Below are 7,353 nucleotides of genomic sequence, written 5' to 3'. Positions count from 1 at the left end.
AAAAGTTCATCTGGTTACAGAGGAGGGCTGAATGGAACTTCCCTACAATTCTAAGCAGCCCGGTTTCAGGAGATGTGAATTTGGGAGAGGAAATGCCATTCTCATAGTGACAGTGTTTCAGACATGAAGTGCTACATCAATCAAATAATCTCAATGGCAAAGCTTCTCACTGAGAAAAGATCATTTCAGTGGAAAGAAATATTCCACTAGCAAGAACTGCAAAGAGGAACCAAGTAGGCAGGCTAGGGTACTGCTGCCCAGCATTTGCATGGCTCACCAAATCAGTTTGGCTGACTGAATCTTGGCTGGTTCACCACGGAATTGGTGAGTAAGAGTAGAGCCAGAGGTGGATACAGTTTTCAGTTTTCATAAAGTGTGAGGAAAGGCACCGTCAGAAAGAATACAGAATGAAGTGAATCAGCAAGTATAAAATTATAGTGAAATGCAAACTTTATTTTTTTAGAATACATTATTTGTTTGTTCCTGTTAAAATTGTTCTATTACACCCTGTTACAATTCATTTTCCAAGTGATATCCAAGTGATAATCTACAATATCTGGATGTACATCCAGTTGATTTGTTGTTGTTTTGTTTTGCAGAAGTATTTTTGATCTCTGAAAAAGAGCAGCCTTATTCTTGTTACATATTCTAATTAGCAATGATTTTATATGCTTATTTTATTATTTACTGAAAATAATCAAAGCTGAAAAGCTCAAATATAGGATGAAAGAAACCTACCACCACCACTAACAGACAAAAAACAAGAATTGTTCTGTGATATTTAAATGATTCCAGTGATTCCAAGGCTTAGTAATGTTTAGACTGTCATCAGCAGGTGTTTTTCTTTCTTGTTTCTCAGTGTGATTAAGTATTTTCTCTTCCTATCAGTGTTTCCTTCATCATTAAAAAGCATTTATTTACTTGTCTCAGAAACTCGAGCAACTAAGAGGCAAACATAGCTACTATCATTTTGATACCTGTTTTGATAGCTGATAGATAGGACAGAAAGAGAAATAGTTGATGCTCTTAACCTTCAGTTAAATGCCCACTGAAACCACTAGGGACTTCTGCTTGGAGTCAGCAGCTTAGAAGGAGAAAAGTCATGTGCAAGAAGCTGACTCGTTTGTGTGTGAGCCAGATAAAATCTGAGACGTTGTACCTGACTGAATACAGCCTTGGCTGAAATAGATTGTACACAGAGATTTCAAGAAAGTGAGTGGACTTTTCTGTGCCAGCAAACTGTTGTGCGTTAATTCTGGTGCTGAAAAACAGATTTAGAATTTTCTGCAGAAAGTGACATTGGAAGCACCTCTTTAAGTTACTTATCAAATTTTTTCAAGTAGTATTTAAGTAGAAATATTCAAGAAGTAGGAAAGAACCTTATAGTTGTGGGGATTCTACATTCAAACATAATGAAATTTGAGTTTGTTTAAAAACATTCAAACCAAATTTCAAACAGTAAGATACAATTACATAATTTTATATACTTTCAGACTTCTCAGTCTGAACTCCTTCATGCAAGATAGAACAAGTGATAAGATAGATATTTTTTATTTTACTTAAAAAGTTAAAAAATCCCCTTGTATTGATGTATATACTTCATAAATAATTCCAATATAATTGGAAAGTTTATTTAGATTTTATTTAATAAAAGTCAATCAAAATTTTAGCATATGTTCAAGGGAATAAAATTAGAACCTGTAGGAAATAACAGGATGAAATCTTTCCTAATTTTGTTTAATTTTGTGACTTGTTCTAACACATAGCATAGTTTGGGAAAACAACCACTCTTGATTTAATTATTATAAAGCATAGAATATTTATTGTATCCTAAAGATAATCATTAAAATCATCACCCAAAAGCACTTTATGTTCTAAAATTGGTAGCTCTACGTTCTAGTTAAGATACTGTAACAACTTTGTGTTTAAGTTTACGAGTATTTTAATATATGCAATTGCAAGCAATTATTCACATTATGTCCAGATGGTGGAAAGCAGTCCTAGGAGAGGTCTGTCAAACAGAATAATGCTGTAACAAGCATTTTCCATAATATTACATTGTGAAGACATTAATTATTACTACTACTGCCTACAATTCCTTGCTAAATGAATTCTAAAACAGAGTTTCTTCCTGTTTTCAAAAATCAGATTAAAGGTTTGTCATCACATTTATGCTCTTAAAATACAAGTATAAATTATTATTTTCTTCTAAAATTCTCAGAATTAATTTTTTTCTCGATGATTTGTACCAGCAACTCATAACGTCCTTGAACAGGACTGTTCATGCTCTTGGAAATAAATGTTTAACTTGTGAGAATACTTATTACACTTTCAGCTAATTAGTGTTGGCAAAGAAAATATTATACAATGCCGTCTAGCTCAACAGAAAGATGTTTACTAAAAACAACTTTCTCTCCATAAAAGAAATTGAGACAGTGCTAAAAGACCTATACCTGAAGTTCTCAGTGACTTAAGTGCCAGGGCCTCTTCTCTGGACCCATACATAGTCATGTAAAGATTCTGCACAACATTCCTGAGCTTTCACCAACAGTAAACCACATTCTGGGTTAAAGAGAGTATTAGAAGAGCTATTAAGAAATCATTTTTTAGCAATGAAACCTGGAGATAGGGGGGAGATACAGGAGGTGTTCTTTTGGAATTGCCTGAAGGAAAGAATGTAAATTTCAGGTCTTAGACGTAAATTCACTTTAAGACATCATTTATCAAATCCAAGAAGGGATTGAAATGGAGCCACCATTTCCATCATTTTCTTCCTATTCTTTTTCCTGTTTTTAAATGCACAATTCACCAGTAACTTATCATGAAAATGTTAATGCATTTGCATTGCAGATTAAAACTTTTTTGATATTATTTTAACAACTACTTGAGAGATAAATGAAATGCTTATTCTAACAGATGTAACATCCATAATGGCCATTTGATATCGAGATGATTAAAACAAAGTTCTTTCTGTATAATCTATAAACAGTATTGTATTCTTATGTTGTATGATCTCTAATTCTGTGATTTGCTAAGGGAAATATATCACACAGATATTAGCTGACCACCGTGCTTCCCTACTATCATTATCTGTGGAAAAGTTAAACATAATTGATACATCAACGTTGATAAAACCCTGTGGTTCATCTGGGTGGGATATACATAGGGAGAAATTTATCTCCCTTAAAACATAGATGGCTGATGTGTTTTGAATGCTGCCTATTGCAGAGGATCACTTTTTTAAACTCAAGTTTTTATGTAGAAAGCTACCAGGTGGGAAATGAAAATCAGGGATGTCTCAGTATACCTCAAGATCAGATATGGTAGATGAGATGGAGTCCAAAAGGAATAAAAGTACTGGTGGGTGTCCATGAATTTTCAGAGATAATAGTTTTACTAATGAATTTGCAATTGAATTGCAAAAACAAATGCTATCTGTAGGACCCGAGGACACTGGGAATGGATTGTGCTCGTAAGGCACACAGAGCAACTACCTACTCTAAATTAGTTTCTTCTTTACCTACCTCTGTGTTAGACGAAATGATCTTCAAGGGAAATGATACACATTTGCTACCATCAGCTCTTAAACAATAGTTACTGTATTGTAATTATTAGTTACTCTAGGTGCTTTTCATTCTATTTCATGGATTTGTTTTTTTAAATGTGAACAAGTAAGTTGTAATGAAGCTTGCTTGTGTGTCATTGCCACTCATGTCTCATATTGCTTTGTTATCTTCTTAATCCAAAAAAAGAGACAACATAGCATGCAAAAGTTCAGAGAACCATGACCCTTCAGTTGTTTCCTCAGCTGAAAAATATTGAAGCATGAAATAATTTTAAATTCAGCTCATATAAAACGTAACTTGAGATTATACAAAGTTTAAAAACCAGTGCTACTTATGATGCACAGTTTTTCTTTCACTAGTTTTGAATTGTGACAATCAGACATTTCTTAGTACACATTTGTCATTAATTATTTTTACTGTGCTTAATGCTTTGAAAAACTTGCAAAAGACACTTCACTCAGTACCTTTAGAAAACACTATTGCATGTCTTTGTTTCACTCCTTCTGTTTCCACTGTTATGGATGAGTTATGAATGAACAGTCTAAATAAAAAGGGAAGTTCGTGTAGACTAGGAGCAGATTGAAAAATATATTATCAAATTCCCAAAACAGATCATGGAAATGTCATTTATGCCATACCTAATCTTAAGTGAGGCAAATGCTAATCAAGATTATTCATGCTTACTAAAAACTATCACAATGATAAGCACAGGCAAGGATCCTGCTGTGTTAGAAACTGCACCAAAACAGGACAGAGAAACGACCTTGTTGAAAATGCCTGACTCTTGAGTGTAAGCAATGATTAAGGGAGAGTAAGACAAAAATGAGAGAATGCTACAACATATCTTATGTTCTGGCTCCACCTCGCTACCCACTTAATCATTTCCCCTCTTATTTTGGGCTTTATGGTAAAGGTTACTGCTAGGAGGAACATTACAGGGAAATTCACAGTTTCAGAGGTGGTTTTGCAGGTGCTGGCAGGTGGCTCATTCTATATAGTTAAGGCTTCTTTTTCATTTTGTGTTGTAATATTAAAACAAAATAAATAGTTTGTTTGTTTCACTTGTTCTATCTGGCAGAAACAATGACAAAGGGCCCAAATTTATTTACATTCCACTGTGCCTCTCCCATTCATCATTTCTAATCTGTTAGGTCTTATACTAACAGCCATGGAGATAGTTGCAGTGGTAAATGATTGAAGGCCTTCACAAATGACTGCTATTTATGTCCCAGCTCTGTTTCACCTCTGACTCTCATTTGGCCTCACTGTGGTTGTTGAAGTGTCCCCTTTTATTCTTTTTTATTGTCTTTCATCATCTTCCATTCAAGCCTATTCTGATTTTACCTAAATTACATGGTTATGTATAAATAAGGTCTGCTTAAAAAAACTTCTGCTTATTTTTCAATATTTCTTTATATATTACATTTTCAACATATCGGGTATTTGCTAATACTAATAATATTCTGTTCTGTATGGAAATCATTTTGATAAAAGTCTCTAAAGAAAGTACTTGTCACACAGTTTGTAGACAGATTTCTGAACAAGATACAAGACTATATAAGTCAAATGAAAACAGAGGAAAAACTGCATGATGGAAACAAACAAACAAACATACTTTTGAAAGGAAAAGGGGGAGTCACTGCAAACAAAGAAGGTCTCTGTGTGTAATATATCCATTCACGTATGAAAGTAAAAAGAAATCTTAAATCGTAAAACTGTCAAAACAAGTATTTTGCCCTACTAAGCACAGAAGAAAAAAAAGGCAGTTTTCCAAGGGTAAGATCCCAACTTTATGCTTCTGCCTGCTTCTTTCCATTCAATGATGAATTTCAAACATTGCAACAAAACACTTGGAAACGGTGATAATCTCATAATACATCCAGACTTCTTACTACTGCAGGTAGGTACTACCTGTTCAGTTTATTAGAATATATTGGTTTATTAGCTGTCCAAACTGCCAATAATATATTTTGAAAACACAGCAGTAAGCTTCAAAGTATGGTCTTTTTAAAGATGTTTGCTGATAAAAAATAATTGCTAGATTAATGTTTGGGTTTGGTTGTTGTTTTTTTTTTTTTTTCCTCTCCCGAAATAAAATTTAAAGAAAATCCTAAAATGCGCTGCTTGTTCTAGTATTGCTTAGGGCATAGTCCTGCTAAGATCTGTACCACTCGGTATAATTTTCCTTGTAGTTCAGATGGAAAAATGCCAGAAAGTGAATTAGCCAAACAACATATGCCAAATGGGGATTCTCTCGCCAGGATTTTTCTGAGCACATTAACATATTCATCTGGTACTCTGTAGGGGAACAGCTTTCATCCAAAGGAGGAGGGTAAGGAAAAAGTGTTGGAACAAACCAGTCTGCTAAGTTATCCAATCCACTTGCACGTACATTGATTTAGGAGTATCTGAAGAGTGAAAAAAAACATATACAAATGCCCCCCCAGGAGATGTTTAGTTCTTCCTCATTCTCCACATGAATTTTGTCTTCTATGTTCAGTTGCTTCTTATAAAATTCAGGCCCAGGTATTCCAAACAAGAAAGGTGCAAAGTACATCTGGAATTAATATATGTTATTATTTTAATGTGTTTTCATCAAATAAGAGGGCAAGAAGCAGAGTTCCATGTATTCAGTGACAGGTCCTAATCAGACAATTGCATAAATTCATCAGCCATACTTCTGATAGTTCCTAGTCCTTAGTTTTGCTCTGACTATGCTGTTATAGAAGGAAGAATAAAAAGAAAAACTAGGAAAATATTTACTTGCAGAAAGATGACATCCCAGACATTAAGAAAGCTATCTAAGAAGACACTGGTTTGAAGAGGGAGGAAAGCTGAATTTTCATGGACAGTTGCCTCAAGGTAACACATTTTGGAAGCCACCTTGATTTTTGTGTGTTTGAGATTCTTCTGCTCTTTCCCTGCACAACGGAGTCCAGACAGCCTAGACCACTAAGTCTTTCAGAACTGTAAATAATCCAGTGGGTTGCTTATCTTTATTTTAATCTTTTTTTTTAAGAAATTATGTTTTATAGAAATTCTGTTGTTCACTATGGCAGGTTGACCATTTCTTGGATGAAAGTTTAAGTAAGTATACCGAATAAATGACATAGGATTCTGAATTTCAGATGCAACTGCAGTTCATATATAGCTTCCATAACCATTTATGACATTAAAGAGAAGGTAATTTCTTTTGCAAACATTAGGTATCTCACTTAATATACTAACATACAAACCTCTTAAGATACTAAAATACAAACTTAATCAATGATTTGCTTAAATCTTTATTCCGGACAGCTGGATGTTTCCTGATGGAAAAAGGTTTGCAGTTTGCATGTTTTGAAAGAAAGGATTTTAGCAACTTGTAGAAAAGGTTAGATTCTATTCTGAAATGTTAATAATAACAATAATGAAAAATCATGATCAAGGTTTTTTTATTCCAAGGAGTTTAACTAACAATGGCATCTTGAAATTAGTACATGACTCTTCAAAACAGTTTATCCAGGAAAGGTTTATTTTCTGAAAATAAAAAGGTTTCTGAACCCTGCCTTCACTGTATGGCACACAAAATTTAATCAATATCTCAGATAATATTTCATATTCTCTTACAGGAGATTTAGTATCAGAAGAATGCACTAATGTTAAACTAATCTCAGGAAAAAACAGTGAAATTCGGTAGAATTTTGTAATGGAATTCAATGGAACTAAACCTTGTCTCTTCTGTTCTGGATATAAATGTCATAACTTTGTCCACAAATTCTGTCTTGACTTGTGTTAAGTATCTCTT

Source organism: Numida meleagris, chromosome 3 (assembly GCF_002078875.1).
Source record: "Numida meleagris isolate 19003 breed g44 Domestic line chromosome 3, NumMel1.0, whole genome shotgun sequence".
Taxonomy (NCBI): Eukaryota; Metazoa; Chordata; class Aves; order Galliformes; family Numididae; genus Numida; species Numida meleagris.
Note: the sequence above shows the minus strand (reverse complement) of the source record.